This window comes from Octopus sinensis, linkage group LG20 (assembly GCF_006345805.1).
Source record: "Octopus sinensis linkage group LG20, ASM634580v1, whole genome shotgun sequence".
Classification (NCBI taxonomy): domain Eukaryota; kingdom Metazoa; phylum Mollusca; class Cephalopoda; order Octopoda; family Octopodidae; genus Octopus; species Octopus sinensis.
In genome coordinates, this window is record NC_043016.1 from 6,435,177 (window position 1) to 6,458,398 (window position 23,222).

Sequence of the window (23,222 nt, forward strand, 5' to 3'; positions counted from 1 at the left end):
GGTGCCTTTTATGTGCCACTGGCACGGAAGCCGGTTAGCTGCTCTGTCAACGATCACGCTTGTATGGTGCTCTTTGCACCCCGCTAGTACGGATGCCAGTCATCGAATGTGATTTTCATTACACACACACATATTAACATCCTCCTTCCATGCTGGCATGGCTTGTATGGTTTGGTAAGTGTGGTTTGTTTCCCAACCACATGGTTCTGGGTTCAGTCCCACTGCATAGCACTTTGAGCAAGTGTCTCCTATAAACCTGGGCTGCTCAAAATCTTGTGAGTGATATTGGTTGATGAAAACTGAAAGAAGTGCATCGTACACAGGCGTGGCTGTGTGGTAAGAAACTTGTCTCCTAATCACATGGTTCTGGGTTCAGTCCCACTGAGTCATACTTGGGGCAAGTATCTTCTACTATAACTCCGGGCTGGCCAAAGCCTTGTGAGTGGGATTTGGTAGATGGAAACTGAAAGAAGACCTTCGTATATGTATATATGTATGTGTTTATGTGTGTGTGTCTGTTTGTCCCCCCAGACAACTGATATTGATGTGTTTCTATCCCCATAACTTAGCAGTTCAGCAAAAGAGACCGATAGAACAAGTACTAGGCTTACAAAGAATAAGTCCTGGAGTTGATTTCTTTAACTAAAAAAGACCCTTTATGGTGGTGCTCCAGCATGGCTGCAGTCAGATGACTGAAACAAGTAAAAGAGTAAATCATCATCATCGTTTAACGCCCGCTTTCCATGCTAGCATGGGTTGGACGATTTTGACTGGCGAACCAGATGGCTGCACCATGCTCCAGTCTTGATTTGGCAGAGTTTCTACAGCTGGATGCCCTTCCTAATGCCAACCACTCCGAGAGTGTAGTGGGTGCTTTTTACGTGCCAGTCAGGCGGTACTAGCAGCGACCTTGCTCGAATCTTTTACACATGCCACCGGCACAGGTGCCAGTAAGGCGATGCTGGTAACGATCATGTCAAGAAAGAATAAAAGAATATGTGTGTGTGTATGTGCGTGTGTTGAGATTGCGTAATTGCTGTAAATGAGTGTTATCATAATGCAATTAGTATCTTCATAATTAGGAAATATTACCTTGGTTGGTTGGTGGGAGCATCAAGCTATAGAAATCCTGCCACAACAAAAACTTTGTCTGACCCATGCAAGTATAGAAAAGTGGATGTTAACAATGATGATGATGATGATGATGATAATGAGGATTTGTATATTCCAGTTTGTGAACCCTCTTTATATACCCCTTGTGTTGTATTCTTTTAGACTGTGTTTTATTTTTTGTTATAGTTTATTATTTCTTTTCTCCAATGTTCCAGGCTTTACAGACTCATTACTGCCCTAAAGTAGCTGTCGACAGTCGAAAGGTAAATCAACTGAAAAAATCCCAAAAAGATTTGTCAGGTATATTAGAGACCACCACAGATGATGTAAGTTTTTCATTAATTGTATTCTCTTTTGCTTATTTTTTTTGTTTTAATTAGGAGTAATTATAAAATATGTCAATTTAATACTTTAGTTTCAGGTATAAATCTGTCCATAAATCTTGTCCACAGGCATTTTCACAGGTTTCTGTAGATTGTTCCCATTCTGTCATCGCTACTGCCACAATCACCGTCATCACTACCCAGTCACCATTACTGCCGGCACCATTACCACTAATAACCATCATTGCTACCACCACCACCACCACTACCAAAACCACTACCACCACCACTGCAATTACCAAAACCACTACCACCACTACTGCTATCACTACCACTACTGTCACAACCATCACTACTACCACCAGCACCACAACTACTTCCACTACCCAACCACCATCACTGTCATCTCTGGCACCACTACCACCACCATCACCACTCCACCACTGCCACTGTCATCACCACGGCTACCCTCACTACTGCCACCTTGACCACTATCACAGCCATAACTGCAACTTTAACCACAGCTACCCACACTACAACCATGACCACCACCACTTCATATTTGTCTGGATTATTCCCAATATGTTGCTCAGCCCAATACCATCAATCCGGGTCTTGGGTTATCTTCAACACAATCCATGCTGTTGTTAAGGTTTGAACCTGGTTCTTCTTGGTCTGCAAATAACTCAGTGCTGATTCATGTGCTGATTCCTTGTGCAAGAAAACCATTAGTCATGGTTCCATGGTTCTTTTCATTTCGTCAACCTCTGTTTAACCACTCTTGGTATAGTGACACTAAAAAAGACAAAAAAAGGGTCAGCGAGTGCTGTTCTCTTTCTTACCGTTGCCATTAAGAACAGAAAGATGTACATTCTTAGTATTTGAAATTATTCTCACACAATGCATTGATACCTCTTTTCAGAGATTAGGGTCTTAAGTATGTATGGTTCAGTGTGTGTGTGTGTGTGTGTGTGAGATCTCTTTTATTGACTTATAGAAATTACACTCTCTTTTTACTCTTTTACTCTTTTACTTGTTTCAGTCATTTGACTGTGGCCATGCTGGAGCACTACCTTTTAGTCGAGCAAATCGACCCCGGGACTTATTCTTTGTAAGCCCTGTACTTATTCTATCGGTCTCTTTTGCCGAACTGCTAAGTGACGGGGATTTGAAGACCGTTTTGTACTGAAGACCGTTTTGTACTGAAGACCGTTTTGTACTGAAGACCGTTTTTGTACATTTGGCTCAGTGGATATGGCACTTCTTAATTTCAACCATCCTTGAGAAAATACTGAACCCAGTTCACTATGCCAGTGCTCCACAGCCTTTTTTTACACCTGCAGTACACTTATATTCTTTTCAAAATTTGGCGGCACACCTGAACTAAAAATATAACTAAAGGTATAGGTAAAAAAATTACATTCAGGTTACAGTGTAGCACACCTAGCATCATCTTGTGGCGCCTCAATGTGCTGTGGCATGCTTGTTGCAGAGCACTGCACTATGTTAATGAAGCACTCAACAATTTCACTGTGATCCCGCTGGTTTTTTTTTTTTTTGTTGCTTTGTTTTTGCTTTTTCACCACTGATATAGCTTATTTATTTATATAGCCATGAAGAGTGTATATAATTTTGTGTGTGTGTGTGTGTGTGTGTGTGTGTTGTGTGTGTGTGTGTATCATCATCATCGTCATTCTTTAGTGTCTGTTTTTCCATGCTGGTATGGGTTGGATGGTTAAGACTGGAACTGGTAAGCCAATCAGGGTCCTGAGAGACAGACACACATCCAGAAACCTGCACATCCACATACACACACACACACATATGCATATATACATGTGTGTATGAGTGTGTGTGTATATGTGTTTATATATATACACACACACACACACACATACATATATATACACACACACATACATATATATATACATAGAAATATATATACACATATACATGTTTTATGTATATATGCACACAGATATGTATATGTATACATACGTGTGTGTATACACACATACAAGTGTCTATTTACTTTTGAGCTGTATATATATATATATATATATATATATATATATATGGGCCTCAGAGTCAACCTAGCTAAAACCAAAGTCCTAATAAGTAGGAAGGCAGGCAAACCACAAATGCCTTCCAGCAGATGGCCCTGCTCGATCTGTAGTAGAGGCGTAGGTAGAAACTGTATAAGATGTACCCATTGTAAGCTATGGACACATAAGAGGTGCAGTAATATCAAAGGAAGGCTAACTGGGAGGATAGTTTTTGTATGTGGCAAATATTCAGGTTCTACAAACACTGAAAATGGGAAGAGAACAACTTCCACCTCATTCCAGGGAGAAAAACTAGAAGTAGTTGATAGCTTCCATTACCTAGGCGCCCAAGTCAGTAGCAGGGGACGGTGCACTGAAAGTGTAGCTGTTAGAATATGAATAGCCTGGACACAGTTCAGAGAGCTCTTACTTCTACTGGTGACAAAGGGTCTCTCGCTCAGAGTAAAAGGTGGACTGTATGACGCTTGTGTATGAACAGCCATGCTACATGGCAATGAAACATGGGCTGTGACTGCTGAGGACATGCGTAAGCTCGCAAGAAATGAAGCCAGTATGATCCGATGGATGTGTAATGTCAGTGTTCATACTCGACAGAGTGTAACTACCTTGAGAGAAATTTTGGACCTAAGAAGCATTGGATATGGTGTGCAAGAGAGACGACTGCACTGGTATGGCCATGTGGTGAGAATAGATGAGGATAGCTGTGTGAAAAAGTGCCACACCCTAGCGGTTGAGGGAACCTTTGGAATCGGTAGACCCAGGAAGACCTGGGATGAAGTGGTGAAGCATGACCTTCAAACTTTAGGCCTCACCAAGGAAATGACTAGCAACCGAGACTTTTGGAAATATGCTGTGCTTGAGAAGACCCAGCAAGCCAAATGAGACCATAATCTCATGGCCTATGCCAGGAGCGTAACCAGCCCACTTATGCATGCCTTTTCCTTCTTTGGACACTAAAACTCTTCTTGTGAAGACCTGTTGAGGCAAGTGAAATCAAAATCAAAATATCTGGTTACTATCCTGTGATCAACTGTGCATTCACCTTTCACATATTAGATATTTCTGGTTGTTTCTGCAGTGTTATGGCCCAATTCAAACTCATAAAGTATAAGTTCCCAATGTTAGACATTGGTGCACATTCATCTGTGCAGCTTTCAAAATCACATACAGAGTGAAGCAATGCACAACATGTCAGCTCACCAACTACCACAATACCTATTTCTTTACTACCACAAGGGGCTAAACACAGAGGGGACAAACAAGAACAGACGAACGGATTAAGTCGATTACATTGACCCCAGTGCGTAACGGGTGCTTATTTAATCGACCCCAAAAGGATGAAAGGCAAAGTTGACCTCGGTGGAATTTGAACTCAGAACACAGCGGTGGACGAATAACACCAACCTCAAAGGGTACCTTCCGTTGTTTGAACTGCTTCAGTCATGTGACACATACACCAGAAACTAGCATGTATGCAAATACTGAAAAGCTTTTGACTTGTCTTTGTGTGTACGTACAGACAAGCATGCATACATGCATACTCATACAGCTCATGTCAAACTGTCCAGCCAATGCCAGCATGGAAAATAGTCACTAAATGATGGGGATGATGATGATAATGATGATGGTGGTGGTGGCATGGTGGTGGTAACAGCATCATCGGCACCATCAAATCCACTCACAAGGCTTTTGGTGTTATACAATGGGATTGATGGTGTGTTGAGATTGAAACCAGAACCATTTTAGCTTTACTCTTGATTGTGCATTGAGTGATTTTTATTTTTGAAATGCATCAGCATAATTAGCAACTTTGACAGTAATGACCATTCTAATGAATGTATTACATAATTATGTTTTTGTAATTTTAAACCATCATTTGAAATCAATGATTTTGATTTTTTTTTTATACCCTCCCCTGCTGTTACATTTTTACACAATCTATCACCACCACCATTATTATTATTATTATGTTTTTTCCTTCTTTCTTCAAATTTTCTTCCGTTTCTCGCCGAGTGTTTTCCATACTCCTAGGGCAGAGAAGGGCATTGTATGCATTCCCAGATTACACGCGCAAATTCACAGACAAAATTTGTATTTAAAAATTAATAAATAAATAAATTCATGGATGGATGTTATTATTATGTTTTTGTATTTCAGGTATTTGCAAATGAAATTGAGAGAGGTGAAAAGTTGAAAGAAATACCTGTAAACCAGTCCTGTCCTTCTGGAATTTTGACGAAACAAGATATGAAATATTCATTTTGGCGTGTAGAATAATTTGTATAAGGATCTTGGGTTTTGAATAAAAAAATAAAAAAAGTTTAAATTGTCAGTTTTTTTTTTCAGTATTTTTGATATTTGTGTTTTATTGTATGTGGATACTCTGTGTGTGTGTGTGTGTGTGTGTTGCATGCCCATTTTATGCATGTTTCTAGATAAGGATTTTGAACATTGAACAAACGTTTATTGATTCAAATCTATATATTTAAGTCTCGTTGACAGCAATTAGGAGAAAGCTTGAACTGAATTTCCATATTCTATTGGGATTCAATTTCCAATTGAAGCAGCTGGTTTCTGTTAAAGCTTATATAAAGGTTCTTGAAATGACAGTAAAAGGTATTTTATGATACATACAGACATTTTCATGCTAATATTACACACACACACACACACTTTCATAGGATTTCAGTCACTTAATATACTTTCTTTTTCCCTCTCTCTCCATTCCTCTCTGTCTCTGTTTGTCTGTCTATATCTCTCTCACTCTTTCTCTTTTTATCTCTGTGTGTGTATATATATATATATATGTGTGTGTGTGTGTGTGTGTGTGTGTATATATATATATATGTGTGTGTGTGTGTGTGTAAAGGGAAAGTTTACGAAAATAAACAAAGGACGAAGGCAGGTGGTGTAGAAACAAACAGATGTATTAGTATAGCGCTCTGGAATAGAAAAAGTCTTTTACGTTTTGAGCCTACGCACTTCGACTGAAAGGGACACAGAAAAAAACAAGGAGAGAAAAAAATGCGTGTAGGAGCTAACGATCTATAATCATTACAGATATAGGGTGAAAAATTATTAATTTAATAAAATCAACAAATTTCACCTAGTAGTTTTTCGGTATGGAAAAGGACCATATTTGGTAAAAACTTATACAAAATGTTTTTTTATATATAAATATAACAATAAGGGTTTATAAATATAACAATAAGTTCTCCTAGCATCTTCAGATTTATAATTATCGAAATATTATGTTGACAAAGGAAATGAGTCTTATGATTCTAATCCAGAAACGCGTCCATAATTAATCGAAGACTGTTTGATTTCATTATTTTTCTTCTTTTTTGCCATGTGTGTGTTACAAATATTGTTGTCTGTGGAGACATATTTTTGTAGAAAATGGAAATAGTAGTCTTTTGGCTGCTATTTCTAAAATTTTCGGTATGTGGTCAAGCAACTTGTTGCTAAACCCTTATTGTTATTATTATATCATCATCATCATCATCATCTTTTAACGTCCGTTTTCCGTGCTAGTATGGGCTGGACGGTTCGACTGGGGTCTGGGAAGCCAGAAGGCTGCACCAGGCTCCAGTCTGATCTGGCAATGTTTCTACAGCTGGATGCCCTTCCTAACGCCAACCACTCCATGAGTGGGTGCTTTTTATGTGCCACCGGCACGGGCCAGACGAGGCTGGCAAATGGCCACTATCGGATGGTGCTTTTTACGTGCATATATATATATATACATATACATATATATATATATATACACATATATATATATATATATTTGGCAGAAGTAACATAGTGACTCAGTGACTGAGAGTTTTGTTTCACGGAGTAGTAAAAGTGCTAATATATGGAACTTGTGGCTCTTGAGTCACTCTGTTACTTCTGCCAAATATAAATAAAAAATATATAAATGTGCTCATGGTTTTGACTTCTGTTCTTCCAGTTTGCATTGCCAAATCTCTCTTACTGTGTGTGTGTGTGTGTGTGTGTGTGTGTGTGTGTTATTGTGTCTGGGGAGAGTCATTCTGTTTATTGCCTTATTAATTAACACACTCAGTGGTTCAATTTCCATTCATTTAATTATTTGATTTGATTCTTTTCCTAAAATTTTCTCTGCTTCTTACAACCTCTTCAATAGTTGTTGACTCAGTACGTTATCAGAGCTGCATTCTTTTTGTTTGTTTGTGTGTATGTGTATGTATGTGCATGTATGTGTGTGTGTATGCATATATATATATATATATATATATTTTTTCTTTCTCTACCGTATTTTTTTATTATTTATCTATTTTCACTCATTCTCTCTCTGGCTTTCATTCAGTTTTATCTAATTAATTATTTCTCCCCCTCAAATATAGTATTCAAACTAGTTGCTTCGATTTTGTCGCCCACCCTCCCACCCCCACCACCAATACCGGAAGTTTCTACCCAAATACCGGAAACTGCCCCCCCCACTAGCACCTATGAAGGGTTTATCTGAACATATAGCGCAAAAAATTGTGAAAAGTATGCAGGTTGTAGTCGAGAGTTTCCATATGAAATCTGCCAAATGCAAGCTTTCTTTTCAGGTACATGACACGGCGGTCCCTCGTCCAGGGTCTCTGATGCCCACACCTCCCAAACCCTCAGAGTTGGCACGCTCAATGTTGGCACATTGAAAGGTAGGTCTGGAGAGATTGTAGAGCTGCTTGAACGGAGACGTGTGGATGTATGCTGTATCCAGGAAGTAAGGTGGAGAGGAGGTTCTGCTAGGCTCCTCACAGGCAAGGAACACAGGTACAAGATTTTCTGGGCAGGGAACACTGACGGAGTCGGGGGCGTGGGTATACTTCTTGCGGAGAAATGGGTAGGTAAGGTAATCGAGGTAGTCAGAGTAAGTGACAGAGTAATTAAAATTAGATTAGTTCTTCACCATAGGACAGCTACCATCATCTCGGCATATGCCCCTCAACCAGGGCTACCGGAAGGACAAAAAGACCAATTCTATGACACCCTATTGCGGACTACCTCATTGACAAATGACAGTGACCTCTCTTCGTGGCAGGTGATTTCAATGACATGTTGGACGACATGTTGGGGGCTTCCATGGCGTCCATGGAGGCTACGGTTTTGGCTCTCGAAATGAGGAAGGAACCAGGCTGCTGGAGTTCTGCGATGCAAATGACCTTATGGTCTGCAATACCCACTTCAGGAAACCCACCTCTCACCTAGTAACCTACCGTTCTGGCAGACACACCAGCCAGATTGACTACATCCTTGCCAGAAAAAGGGAAAGAGGGCTGATTATAAATGCCAAAACCTTCCCAGGCGAAGAATGTACTCCCCAACATAGGTTAGTAGTTAGCGACTTCAGGATCAGAGCTAAATGGTTGCCCAGAAGAAGACCAGCTTGGAGGAGAAGGGTCTGGAAGCTTAAAGATCCTGCAAATGGACAGAGATTTAGAGACATACTACTCGAAGCCTCTGACGAAATAGAAGGGGATATAGCTTCACTTAATGTGGAAGACAACTGGAGATTCCTACGGGACAATCTGCTGACAGCCACTGACCAGATCTGTGGATGGAGCAAAGTACCATCTCGACCCAGAGTAACATGGTGGTGGAACACTGTGGTTGACAGGGCTATTAGACAAAAGAGACAGGCTTGGAAGGACTGGAAGAACGGTGGTAGCAGGGAATTGTATCAGACAGCCAAAAGGGAAGCTAGGAGACAGGTTTATTTAGCCAGAGGGGAAGCAGATAAGAAAAAATTTGCCAATGTTCTGAGCCGTGAGGATGAAAGACTTGAGGTATTTCGTGTTGCAAGACAGTGTGTGAGAGAGAATCGTGATGTGGTAGGAGAGAAGTGTGTTCGCATGGATGATGGTTCACTTGCGCTAAATGAGGATGCAAAGAGAGAGGTTTGGAGATGCCACTATGAAAGGTTGCTGAATAAAGAAAATGAATGGGATAAAGAAGAGTCTGCCGAATGTTGACCCAACAGAGGGACCAGCTATCCGAGTTGATAGTTCCGTGGTAGCTAAGGCAATTAGAAGCATGAACAGGGAAAGCCCCAGGCCCATCAGGAATTACTGCAGAGATGCTCAAAATATCTGGCAGTGTCGGCTATAACCTAGTCACCCGTATAGTCAACCAGGTGATACACGAAGGAGTCATACCCAATGACTGGTGTAGCAGCATACTAGTCAACTGCTACAAAGGTAAAGGTGATGCCCTGGATACAAATAATTACAGAGGTATCAAGCTGTTGGATCAGGTAATGAAGGTTACGGAGAGGGTCATAGCCCAACTAATTAGAGAGAGAGTAGTTTAGATGAGATGCAGTTTGGGTTTGTCCCAGGGAAAAGCACCACTGATGCTATATTCCTGGTAAGGCAGCTGCAGGAGAAATACCTAGCCAAAGATAAGCCCCTGTACCTGGCTTTCGTTGACATGGAGAAAGCCTTTGATAGGGTCCCCCGATCCCTCATCTGGTGGTCAATGAGGAAACTAGGGATAGATGAATGGCTGGTGAGGGCTGTGCAAGCCATGTACAGAGATGCCGTAAGTAAGGTTAGAGTTGGCAGCATGTACACAGAAGAATTCAAGGTAGAGGTTGGGGTCCACCAGGGTTCAGTACTCAGCCCCCTCCTATTTATCATAGTCCTCCAGGCAATTGTGGAGGAATTCAAGACAGGTTGCCCCTGGGAGCTCCTCTATGCTGACGACCTTGCTCTAATCGCTGAGTCACTATCAGAACTGGAGGAGAAGTTTCAGGTGTGGAAGCAAGGATTAGAATCGAGGGGCCTTAGAGTCAACCTAGCTAAAACCAAAGTCCTAATAAGCTGGAAGGTAGACAAACCACAAATGCCTTCAGGTATATGGCCCTACTTGATCTGTAGAAAAGGCGTAGGTAGAAACTCTATAAGATGTACCCAGTGTAAGCTGTGGACACATAAGAGGTGCAGCAATATCAAAGGAAGGCTAAATAGGAAGATAGTTTTTGTATGTGGCAGATGCTCAGGAGCAATAAACACTGAAAATGTGCAGAGAACAACTTCCGTCACTTTCCAGGGGGAAAAACTAAAAGTAGTTGATAGCTTCCGTTATCTAGGTGACCAAGTCAGTAGTGGGGGCGGGTGCGCTGAAAGTGTAACTGCTAGAATAAGAATAGCCTGGGCAAAGTTTAGGGAGCTCTTACCTCTGCTGGTGACTAAAGGCCTCTCGCTCAGAGTAAAAGGCAGACTGTATGATGCATGTGTACGAACAGCTATGCTACATGGCAGTGAAACATGGGCCGTGACTGCTGAGGACATGCGTAAGCTTGTGAGGAACGAAGCCAGTATGCTCCGATGGATGTGTAATGTCAGTGTACTTACTCGACAGAGCGTTAGTACCTTGAGAGAAATGTCGTACCTAAGAAGCATCAGTTGTGGTGTGCAAGAGAGACGATTGCGCTGGTATGGTCATGTGGCGAGAATGGATGAAGATAGGTGTGTGAGAAAGTGCCAATCCCTAGCAGTTGAGGGAACCCGTGGAAGAGGTAGACCCAGGAAAACCTGGGACGAAGTGGTGAAGCACGACCTTCGGACGTTAGGTCTCACCATGGAAATGACTAGAGACCGAGACCTATGGAAGTATGCTGTGCGTGAGAAGACCCGGCAAGACTAGTGAAGCCATAATCCGTGGCCCCTACCTGGACGTAGTAGTAGTCCACCTGTGCATACCTTCCTTCTTGTGACACTTGTGAAGACCTGTTGAGGCAAGTGAGAATCGAATCGAATCAAATCAAATCAAATCGAACCAAATCAAAATAGATGAACATCAATGGAATTTGTATCCTTGTGGTACCAGTGCCGGTGGCACATAAGAAAACCATCCGAACGTGATCGTAGCCAGTACCGCAACGACTGGCCTCCGTGCTGAGGGCACATAACAAACACCATCCGAGCGTGGCCGTCCGCCAGCCCCGTCTGGCCCTGTGTCGGTGACACATAAGAAAACACCATCCGAGCGTGGCCGTCAGCCAGCCTCGTCTGGCACCTGTGCGGTGGCACATAAAATCACCCACTACACTCTCAGAGTGGTTGGCGTTAGGAAGGGCATCCAGCTGTAGAAACACTGCCAGATCTGGCTGGCCTGGTGCAGCCTTCGGGCTTGCCAGACCCCAGTTGAACCGTCCAACCCATGCTAGCATGGAAACCGGACGTTAAACGATGATGATGATGATGATATATATGCATCTATGTATGTTTGTATTCTGCATATTCATGTGTTTGTGTGTTTGTACCTCTGTTTCCTATGTGCATATTTAAATGTGTCTGTATGGGCTTGTGTGACTATGTACGTGCGTCTATTATGTATGAATGTGTGTCTCCATGTGTCCTTGTGTGTGTGTAAATGGTCATGAGTTGCCATCTCCTTTTGGTATGCGTATGCTGTGTGTACTTGCCTGTCCAAATTATGTACCTATCTTTCTATTTATCTATCTGTTTACTTACCTATATATATATATTCGTGGCGAGTGAATATACAGACAATAAGAAGGCGGTGAGCTGGCAGAAACGTTAGCACGCTGGGCGAGATGCGTAGCCGTATTTCATCTGTCATTACATTCCGAGTTCAAATTCCGCCGAGGTTGACATTGCCTTTCATTCTTTCGGGGTCGATAAATTAAGTACCAGTTGCGCACTGGGGTCGATGTAATCGACTTAATCCGTTTGTTTGTCCCCTCTGTGTTTAGCCCCTTGTAGGTAGTAAAGAAATAAATATATATATATACTTGCCTACAGAGCAGCCTACTAACAAATCTACCTGTGTACATATAAACTGTGGGTATTGGGGTACCACTACCTTCTATATGTAGATACATGTTGAAGATGGCGATACCTCAATACCCACAGTCTATATGTACACCGGTAGATTTGTTAGTAGGATGTTATGTAGGTGAATATATATTTATATAGGAAGGTAAATGGATATGTAGGTAAACAGATAAGTAGATACACAGGTGCATAGGTAATACAGATATGCACACACATACACACACATAGATACACAAAAGGAGATGGAAACACATGACCATACACACACACACACACACATGCATACACAAAATGAGTGAGAAACCCATGACTATGCACACTCCACTCACAAGGACACGTGGAGGCACACCCACACGTAACGGACGCATGTACATAGTCACACAAATCCATACATATAGACACACTCAAACATGCACATACAAGGAGACAGGTACACACAAACACGAACACGAACACACAAACGTACGACTATGCAGAATACATATGGACAAACGTATACACACGCATACATATATGCACACGCATACATACATACGTGTATACATATGGACACTGATGCACACATGTGCACAAACAAAAATAATGCAGTTCCAATAATGGACAGTCAACAACTACCGAAAAGGTTGCAAGAAGCAATGAAAAATCTTTTAGAAAAAAATAAGTAAATGAATGGAAATTGAACTGATGAGTTTGTTAATTAAATAAGGCATTAAAGCATTAAACGACTCTCTCCAGACACAATGAAATAGGCTTCAGTACATGAATACATACATACATATATATACATATAGGGGGAGTTTACGAAAGAAACAAAAGACAAAGACAGGTGGTGTACAAAACAAACAGATGTATTAGTATAACGCTCAGGAATAGAAAAAGTCTTTTACGTTTCGAGCCTATGCTCTTCTACAGAAAGGGACACAGAAAAAACAAGGAGAGAAAAAAATGTGTGTAGTGGCTAATGATCTATCATGGCGACTAACTCGGACAGAAGGGTCACACACCTAAATATATATTTTGTGTCTGGAGAGAGTCATACTGCCTTAATATCTAACACACTCACTGGTTCAATCTCCACTCATTATTTATTTATTTTTGGAATACATGGAAAATAAATAAGTAAATGAGTGGAAATTGAACCAGTGAGTGTGTTAATGAGGCATTGAAGCAGAATGACTTTCCCCAGACACAATACGAATTAACATAAAGAATCTTACAAACCAAATACAAAAACAACATATATATCTATATTGGTGTAAAAAGATTGAATTTAGATTCGTCGTTTAATTTGGGGTTATAGTTATTACCTAACTGCATCCACATATCTTTATTTCTCATAAAGGTAAATATGAGCCTCTTAGATTCTATTCTACTATTTCCTTTCTCAAATCCTTTGTAAAAATTTTGTTTATACTTTTTGCACTGAAGAATACATTGATCATCATCATCATCATCATCGTTTAATGTCTGTTTTCCATGCTAGCACGGGTTGGATGGTTTAACTGGGTTCTGGGAAGCCAGGAGGCTGCACCAGGCTCCGGTCTGATCTGGCAGTGTTTCTACAAGTGGATGCCCTTCCTAACGCCAACCACTCCGTAAGTGTAGTGGGTGCTTTTTATATGCCACCAGCACAGGTGCCAGGGGAGGCTGGCAGCGGCCACGATCAGTTGGTGCTTTTTACATGTCACCGGCACAGAAGCCAGTCAAAGCAGTGCCGGCATCGGCCATGTTTGGATGGTGCTTTTTCTGTGCCACCGGCACAGGTATCACAACTACAATTTCCATTTGATATTTATTTTGATGTTGATGTACTTGACTCAGTAGGTCTCCTCAAGCACAGCAAGTCATGTGCCACCAGCACAGAAGCCAGTCAAGGCGGTGCTGGCATCGGCCACGTTTGGATGGTGCATTTTACATGTCGCTGGCACAGGTATCACAACTACAATTTCATTTGATATTTATATTGATGTTGATTGTACTTGACTCAATAGGTCTCAAGCACAGCAGATCACCCTACGATCCAAGGTACTTTGGATGGGCTGGGGCTATGCGAAACTGGTGCAGGAAGCAGCCATGAACTCACATTATTGTCGGGTCTTTGCAGTCACAGCATATTTCTAGAGATCTCGGTCTTTCGTCATTGCCTCTATGAAGCCCAATGTTCGAAGGTCATGCTTGACTACCTCATCCCATGTCTTCTTGGGTCTACCTCTACCCCGGATACATTTAACTGTCTGGGAATGACACTTCTTCACACATCTCCTCATCCATCCACAGTATATGACCATACCAGTGCAAATGTCTCTCTTGCACACCACATCTGATGCTTCTTATGTCCAGCATTTCTCTCTAGGTGCTTACACTCTGTTGTGTGTGCACACTGACATTACACATCCAGCAGATTGATATATAATTTAATTAATTTAATTTACTTCAATTCAACCATGAAATTGCACGATTTTTATATCTCTGTATGAAACGATTGTCTGTGAATTAATATTCTCCGATATACTTTAACATCTTCTCTTCCCCATTTTTAACTAAATTGTTGAGTTTTATGGGATTTCCTTACTCTTTACTCTTTTACTTGTTTCAGTCATTTGACTGTGGCCATGCTGGAGCACTACCTTTAGTTGAGCAAATCAACCCCGGGACTTATTCTTTGTAAGCCCAGTACTTATTCTATCAGTCTCTTTTGCTGAACCGCTAAGTGACGGGGACGTAAACACACCAGCATTGGTTGTCAAGCAATGCTAAGGGGACAAACACAGACACACACATATATAGGTATATATATATACATATATACGGCAGGCTTCTTTCAGTTTCCGTCTACCAAATCCACTCACAAGGCATTGGTCGGCCCGGGGCTATAGTAGAATACACTTGCCCAAGATGCCATGCAGTGGGACTGAACCCGGAACCATGTGGTTGGTAAGCAAGCTACTTACCACACAGCCACTCCTGTGCCTATACTATACTATAATAAAATTCAAAGTTTGTTTCCCTGCCATTTGATTAAGATGATAAAGATTACAAATAAAGTATTCATTTCCCCCCATTAAGAAAAAAAAAATTAGTTGTAAATATTGACGCTTTAAAGGGTCATTGCAGCTAATGCTGTCTGCCCTTTTCTTTTACTTTCTTTTTCCTCCCCATTAATCATTTATACAACACTTGGAGTATCATGGACAGAAAATCTCCCTATATTTTTATGAGATTTTTGTTGAATCACAAGAACTTACTTTTTTTTGATGAATACATTTTCTTGATGAATTCTTCTTGTTTGGTGTTTCTTTCATCTATCTCTTCACTGGGCAAAATTGCAGTCATGCCAGATACTAGTGTCATGCAAATGGCACCTTTGCTGGTGGCACATAAAAAGCACCCATTACAGTCTCAGAATGGTTGGCATTAGGAAGGGCATCCAGCCGTAGAAACCATGCCAAAACAGATTGGAGCCTGGTGCAGCCTTCCAGACTGCCAGCCTCAATCAAGCCGTCCAACCGATGTCTCTACGAACAACGGATGTTAAACAATGATGATGATGATGACATGAGATAATAAACATTTGTGATCCTCCTTTCCTTTTTTTCAACTTTTTTTGTTCAATTCTTGCTTGGGTCAGGTATAGAAGCATCTCATCCACTTTACCCCATGAACTGATTATAAAACTGGTTTCAAATTTTGGCACAAGGTCAGCAATTTTGAAGGAAGGGTTAAGTCAATTACATCAACTCCACTGCTCCACTGGTACCTATTTTATTGACTCTGAGAGGATCAAAGATGGATCTTTTCAGTTTGAACGGCAGTTTTTAAAAATAATTTTCACATAACTAAACACTTTTAAACTTCGTATACTGGTAGAATGTGTTTATAAAACATCTTTCTCTCTTGGCTTTATTGAGAAAATTCTATAGTTTGTAAGATATTTGTTGTTTTTTTTCTTCAATTTCTACAATTTCAACCAATCAATGATGTTTATTGAGGTGAAAACATTCTGTGCCGTATGAATATGTCCCTCGTTTAAAACAGATTGGGTTTATTTATGTTTCTGAAGAAAAAAAGATACCCTTCCCCCACCCCTAACCCTAAAACAGATTGAAATGCAATAGATCGATACTAGGGTCATAATTATGGGTGACAATTTCATATGACACCGCTAGAAAAAACTGCCGTCCAAACTGAAAAGATCCTCAAACACAAAGTCAATCTTGGTGAAATTTGAACTCAAATCAAAGATTGACGAAATGCCACTAAGTATTTTTCTCAGTGTGTCAACGATTCTGCCAGCTTGCCGCCTCACTGATTATCCTAATTATTAAATACCTAATTATTAAATACCACTCATACTAGAAGAGCTTTCTATGGTTGCCCCAGATATTCCTTTCTGTTCTGTACCAGTTTTTTAAATTCAGAGTTACCATTCTATTAAGTTGTCTTGTGAAGTTCAGGCATGGGTGTATGGTTAAGAAGTTTCTTACCAACCTCATGGCTTCAAGTTCAGTCCCATTACATGGCACTTTGGGTAAGAGTATCCAGGTTAACTGACCAAAACCTTGTGAATGAATTTGGTTGATGGAAACAGAGAGAAGCCTGTCATGTCTATTATAAGGACATAATGTAAATAACACTGGTTACCACCCATGCCAGCATGGGAAACAGATTAAAGGATAATCTTTTATCTTTTACTTGTTTCAGTCATTTGACTGCAACCATGCTGGAGCACTGCCTTAAAGGGTTTTTTAAGTCAAGCAAATTGACCCCAGGACTTATTCTTCGTAAGCCTAGTACTTATTCTATCAGAGTCTTTTACCAAACTGCTAAGTTACAGGGATGTAAACACACCAGCACTGGTTGTTGAGTGGTGGTGGTGGTAGTGGGGGAGAAAATACAGACACAAAGACACACACACTCTGATCTGGCAATGTTTCTACGGCAGGATGCCCTTCCTAACGCCAACCACTCCATGAGTGTAGTGGGTGCTTTTTACGAGCCACGGTCAGGATGGTACACCACACACACACACACACACATATATATACATATATATATGTGTGTGTATGTATATATATATATATTATGAGACTGATGCACTGCCTATAATATACCAATATGTGAAGGTGCATGGCTCAGTGGTTAAAGTATCGGGCTCACAATCATGAGGCAGTGGGGCTGGTTCCTGGACTGGGCTGCATGTTGTGTTCTTGAGCAAGGCACTTTATTTCACGTTGCTCCAGTTCATTCCATCTGTAGAAATGAGTTGCGATGTCACTGGTGCCAAACTGCATCAGCCTTTGTCTTTCCCTTGGATAACATCGGCAGCATGGTATGCATAGGTGACTGCTGGTCTTCCATAAACTTTGCTTGGACTTGCGTCTTGGAGAGTAATTTTCTAGGTACAATCCCATGGCCATTTATGACTGAAGAAGGGCTCATCTCACCCCCCCACACGCACACACACACACATTTGTATATGTATATATATAAATGTTTTCAAATTTATCTCTACAGATTTTCCATAAAATTTAGAGCCAGCACTGAAAGTTATGTTTCATTTTTGAATACGTCTATGTAAACAATGTAAGCAAAGATAGAAAAATGGGTGATGGGTCATCATCATCGTTTAACATCCGCTTTCCATGCTAGCATGGGTTGGACGATTTTGACTGAGGACTGGCAAACCAGATGGCTGCACCAGGTTCCAATCTTGATCTGGCAGAGTTTCTACAGCTGGATGCCCTTCCTAACGCCAACCACTCCAAGAGTGTAGTGGGTGCTTTTTACATGCCACTGGCATGGGGGCCAGTCAGGCGGTACTGGCAACGACCTCGCTCGAATCTTTTTACACATGCCACCAGCACAGGTGCCAGTAAGGCGACGTTGGTAACAATCACGCTCGAATGGTGCCCTTTTATGTGCCACTGGCAATGATCACACTCGGATGGTGGGCAACGATCATGCTTGGATGGTGTATATGTATATTCCAGGAATTATTGCACCTTCTTCAGCACCAGAGTATTGTCTTATAAACCTTTAATATACTTGGTTCTATATTATGGTTCTAAAATGAAACACAATGTCGCTACTAGCAATTACTGTATAAATGTATACAAACGTTTTATTCTTTAGTATTTAAACCAGCCAAATCCGACACAAATATTCTTCCTGTTTTACTTTCAAACTGGCAAAACCTGGCCCCTCACACCTTCCCAATATTTGTCATTCTAAAGTCACATCAGTGAAATCTCGAAGCTTCAGTATAATGCATGATTAATTCAAAATAATGTGAATATATAAGCATTACATTTGACAGAATAATTTGAATGCTAAATAATTATATACACCCTTCTTATTTCTTTATTGCCCATAAGGGGCTAAACATAGAGGGGACAAACAAAGACAGACGAAGGGATTAAGTTGATTACATCGACCCCAGTGCGTAACTGGTACTTAATTTATCGACCCCGAAAGGATGAAAGGCAAAGTTGACCTTGGCGGAATTTGAACTCAGAACATAATGGCAGAAGAAATACCGCTAAGCATTTGCCCGTTGTGCTAACGTTTCTGCCAGCTCACCGCCTATATACACCCTTCTGATGAATCGCCAGTATGAGCTGGTTTTTTAGTTTTGTTGCTAATATTCTTGTTGCTACTACAACATAACTTTCATCTCTAATTCTTAAACATATCAAAATCTCTGAGATGCTTTTTTACTTCATCTATTTTGACATTTCGAATATACAAAGCTGAATACCAAAGATAATGGCAGTTGTTTTTTTGTAGCGTTTTCCATTTTATATTCTTGCTGTAAATTTTACCAAAAAAAAAAAAAATCTGAAGGCGCAACCATCCCAGCAAATGTTAGCATTTCTGATGAATTAACGATGCAGACAAATTAACGAAGAAAGAGATGAATATCTGGTTTTAGAGAAAGAGAAGAAGATAATGACAGCTTTGACATAATTTAATGAAAGTTCTGAACATACTAATTAAATTATTCTCATTTGTTCAGACATTTCATGCTTCATTGAATTCTATGTGAATTCAATCATTCAATTTACTTTGCGGCCATACGGTGAATTATTTTTGAATATAATTACAAGAAACACATAGAAACAGAACCACAAATCACAGTTGATAATTTCCAATTAATGTTTTAAGCTCATAATACATTCAGTAAAAGTAGATGGTCCTCGTTTACTACAAAATCTACCTTAACCAAGGATATGTGCTACTTCTGCTCAAGCACCCCCAACTCACACGTCTTCTTCCCTTCTTTCAGTCCCCCATATTTTGATTTTCGTCCCACTCCTGTCCTATAGGTTCTATACAAACATTTCTCTCAGTACTTTCTTTCCAGAGTGCCATCCCACTGAAATTCATTGCCTTTCATAGAAACTGTCCACCCTCATTTATTCAAGAAGAACATCAGCCACTGGTATGGCTGTGTCCCAATTACAGGGTATTTGGGTTCAAATAGGCAGTGAGCTGGCTGAAGCGTTAGCACGCTGGGCAAAATGCTTAGCGGTATTTCGTCTGCCGCTACGTTCTGAGTTCAAATTCCGCTGAGGTCGATTTTGCCTTTCATTCTTTCGGGGTTGATTAAATAAATACCAGTTACGCACTGGAGTCGATATAATCCACTTAATCCATTTATCTGTCCTTGTTTGTCCCCTCTGTGTTTAGCCCCTTGTGGGTAGTAAAGAAATAGGTATTTGGGTTCAACTTTAGTCTATGGTGCACCTTTGGTGTCTTCTGCTATAGCTCCACATTGACCAAAACCTGTGGATTTGGTTGACCAAAACTGTAAAAAGCACATGCACACATGCATGCACACACATATGTATGCATGCACACATGCACACACACACACACATACACACATGTATTTATGTGTGTGTGTGTGTGACTGTTTGTGTCTGCTTTATCTTGACATCATGTGATGGTTGCAAAAATGCATGTCACTGTCATACAACACGTGTCCTTGATTTCTAATCTTTCATGCAAACATGTCTGACCATGGGGAAATACTATCTTACTTGGAAATAGATAAGGGTTGGCAACAGGAAGGGCATCCAGCTGTTGAAAATCTGCCAGAAGGAATTCTGTCTGAGCACATGAAAGTATGGAAAAATGGACATAAAATGATGATGTTGAGGATGATGTTGATGGTGATGATGATGAATCTCACCAGCATCACATGACATACAAAACTCATACCTCAAACCTACCATGCCCACCCCCCAAAAAGAAAGAAAACAAAATCAGAGGCATTCCACTCACAATTATCAAGCTTTTTTTTAATATATATTTGTGACTGTATTTTCCAGTGTATCTTTCCTGTTTGAAGATGACAGGGTGTGTGTGGGTGTGTAATTGAGGGATCAGATGCACTCTTATTAGAAAGTAGAGAGGGTGATTGAGAGTGGTGAACAATCTGAGTCATAAGAGCATAAAAAAAAATGCCTTGTGCTATTATTTATCCCAGCTAAGGCAGTGAGCTGGCAGAATTGTAGCTCGCTGGGCGAAATGCTTAGCGGTATTTCGTCTGCGGTTACGTTCTGAGTTCAAATTCCGCCGAGGTCGACTTTGCCTTTCATCCTTTTGGGGTCGATAAATTAAGTACCAGTTATGCACTGGGGTCGATGTAATCGACTTAATCCATTTGTCTGTCTTTGTTTGTCCCCTCTGTGTTTGGCCTCTTGTGGGTAGTGAAGAAATAGGTATTTCGTCTGTCTTTATGTTCTGAGTTCAAATTCCACTGAGGATGACTTTGCCTTTCATCCTTTCAGTGCCCGGTGCAGCTCTCTGGTGTGCCAGATCCTATGAAAGTATCCGACCACGGCCAGAATGGAATATGATGGATGTTAAATGATGCTGCGGATACAATAAGACGTTTCTAAATGTGCAATGAATAACAGTATTGAAAACAAATGACGATGATGTGATAAATGGTATGTGTGTGTGTGTGTGTGTGTGTGTGTGTGCGTGTGGTGTGCGTGTGGTGTGCGTGTGTGTGTGCGTGTGTGTGTGTGCGTGTGTGTGTGCGTGTGTGGTGGTGTGTGGTGTGCGTGTGTGTGTGTGCGTGGTGTGTGTGTGCGGTGTGTGGTGCGTGTGTGGTGTGCGTGTGTGTGTGCGTGTGTGTTGCGTGTGTGTGTGCGTGTGTGTGTGGTCGTGTGTGTTGCACATGCATGCATGTGAGTGTATGTATGCATGTATATGTATATATGTGTGTGCGCATGTGTGCATGTGTGTGTATGCATATGTGTGAGTGAGTATGTATATGTAAAAATGCATGTGTATGTGAGTGTGTGTGTATGTGTGTATGTATGCATGTATATGTATATACATGTGTGTATATATGTGCATGTGTGCATGTATGTGCATGTGCGTGTGTGTGTGTGTGTGTGTGTGTGCCAATCATCATCATTATCATTATCATTTAACCTCTGTTCTTCATGCTGGTATGGTACATGAATATTCATATTTTGCTTGTTACCATGTTAGTGAAGTGGTACTGATGTCATAAGGGTTAGGGTTATGGTTAACCCTAACCCTTAGGCGGCGAGCTGGCAGAATTGTTAGCATGCCGGGCGAAATACTTAGTGGTATTTCGCCCGTTGCTACGTTCTGAGTTCAAATTCCGCCAAGGTCGACTTTGCCTTCCATCCTTTCGGGGTCAATTAAATAAGTACCAGTTACACACTGGGGTCGATGTGATCGACTTAATCCCTTTGTCTGTCCTTGTTTGTTCTCTCTGTGTTTAGCCCCTTGTGGGTAGTAAACAAATAGGTACTGATGTCATTCTCTGTTGATATGACAGATTTCTCTGCACTTTTAAAGACTTGTAGAATATAAAAAGCCCCTAACTGGAACCCCCCCCCCCAAAAAAAAAACAGATAAGGATTATTGGTGGCTGAAAGGGCACCTGACTATAAAAAACTTCTCCCTAATCAATTCCCAATTAAGTCATTGGTTACTTCTCACCTGAAAACAAATCGGGAATAAAATGATGTCATGTGGTTAGGGTTTTGTACTCACAATCACAAGGTCATTGTTTCAAATCACACACAAGGTGATGTGATGTGTTCTTGAGCAAAACACTTTACTTCCTGCTGCTCCGGTTCACTCAGCTGTAGAAATGAGTAAGAGACTGTGACAGACTGGCATCCCATCCAGGGGCAAATGTTGTGATCTTGGTCACTGAGTAAGTGACCTGGAAACTGAGTAACTGACCCTGTGAATCTAGGACATGAGGCAGTAATGCCCAAGAAAAGACGATGATGATGGTGGTGACAAGTGTTAGGTTTTACAGCTTGATCTCGCTCTCCTTGAGATGAAGTTAACAGTTCTATAGGAAGGGGAAAAAAATGCTTCCTATGTTTCAAGAGGGTCGTTAAAAATTCAGCAATTAGCCATTTGTGAAAAGAAATTATTAATCATCAAAACATTTTAGTTTCTGCTGGTTTGGTCATGTGATGCGTACGATTGAGGAGAGCTGCATAAAGAAGTGCCGAGCCCTAATTGTGGAGGGAGCCTGTGGAAGGGGTCAAGCCAGGAAGACGTGGGACAAACCACTGCCACCACCACCACCACCACCACCGCCACTGCCACCACCACCGCTACTGCTGCCCTCCCCATCACCACCCCATCATCATCATCATAATTATCATCATCACCATGACAACAGTCATAACAGATGGCAATGATGACAATGCACCCCACTGTCACAACAATGATGATAGTGGATGATGACGACTACAATCACCATCACCATCACCATCATCATTTTACTTGCAGACATGGACTGGAATTATCTTCATGATTCCTTTTTAGCATTTTGCTAGAATTGTTTGCACACCAGACAAAATGCTCAGCCACATTTCTGATGTCTTTAC

At 41.0% G+C, this 23,222-nt stretch overlaps 1 protein-coding gene across 3 annotated transcripts in view; it reads left to right on the plus strand.

Moving 5' to 3' along the window:
* LOC115222624 (nucleolar complex protein 4 homolog) overlaps nt 1–5,831 on the plus strand; it is a 114,417-nt gene extending 108,586 nt beyond the window's left edge. For all 3 annotated transcript variants that reach the window (XM_036511574.1, XM_036511573.1, XM_029792928.2), the window contains 2 exons: nt 1,329–1,439; nt 5,663–5,831. The gene's annotated coding sequence lies outside the window, so the exon portion shown is untranslated. The remainder of the gene's footprint in view (nt 1–1,328; nt 1,440–5,662) is intronic.
* The last annotated feature ends 17,391 nt before the right edge of the window (nt 5,832–23,222 follow it).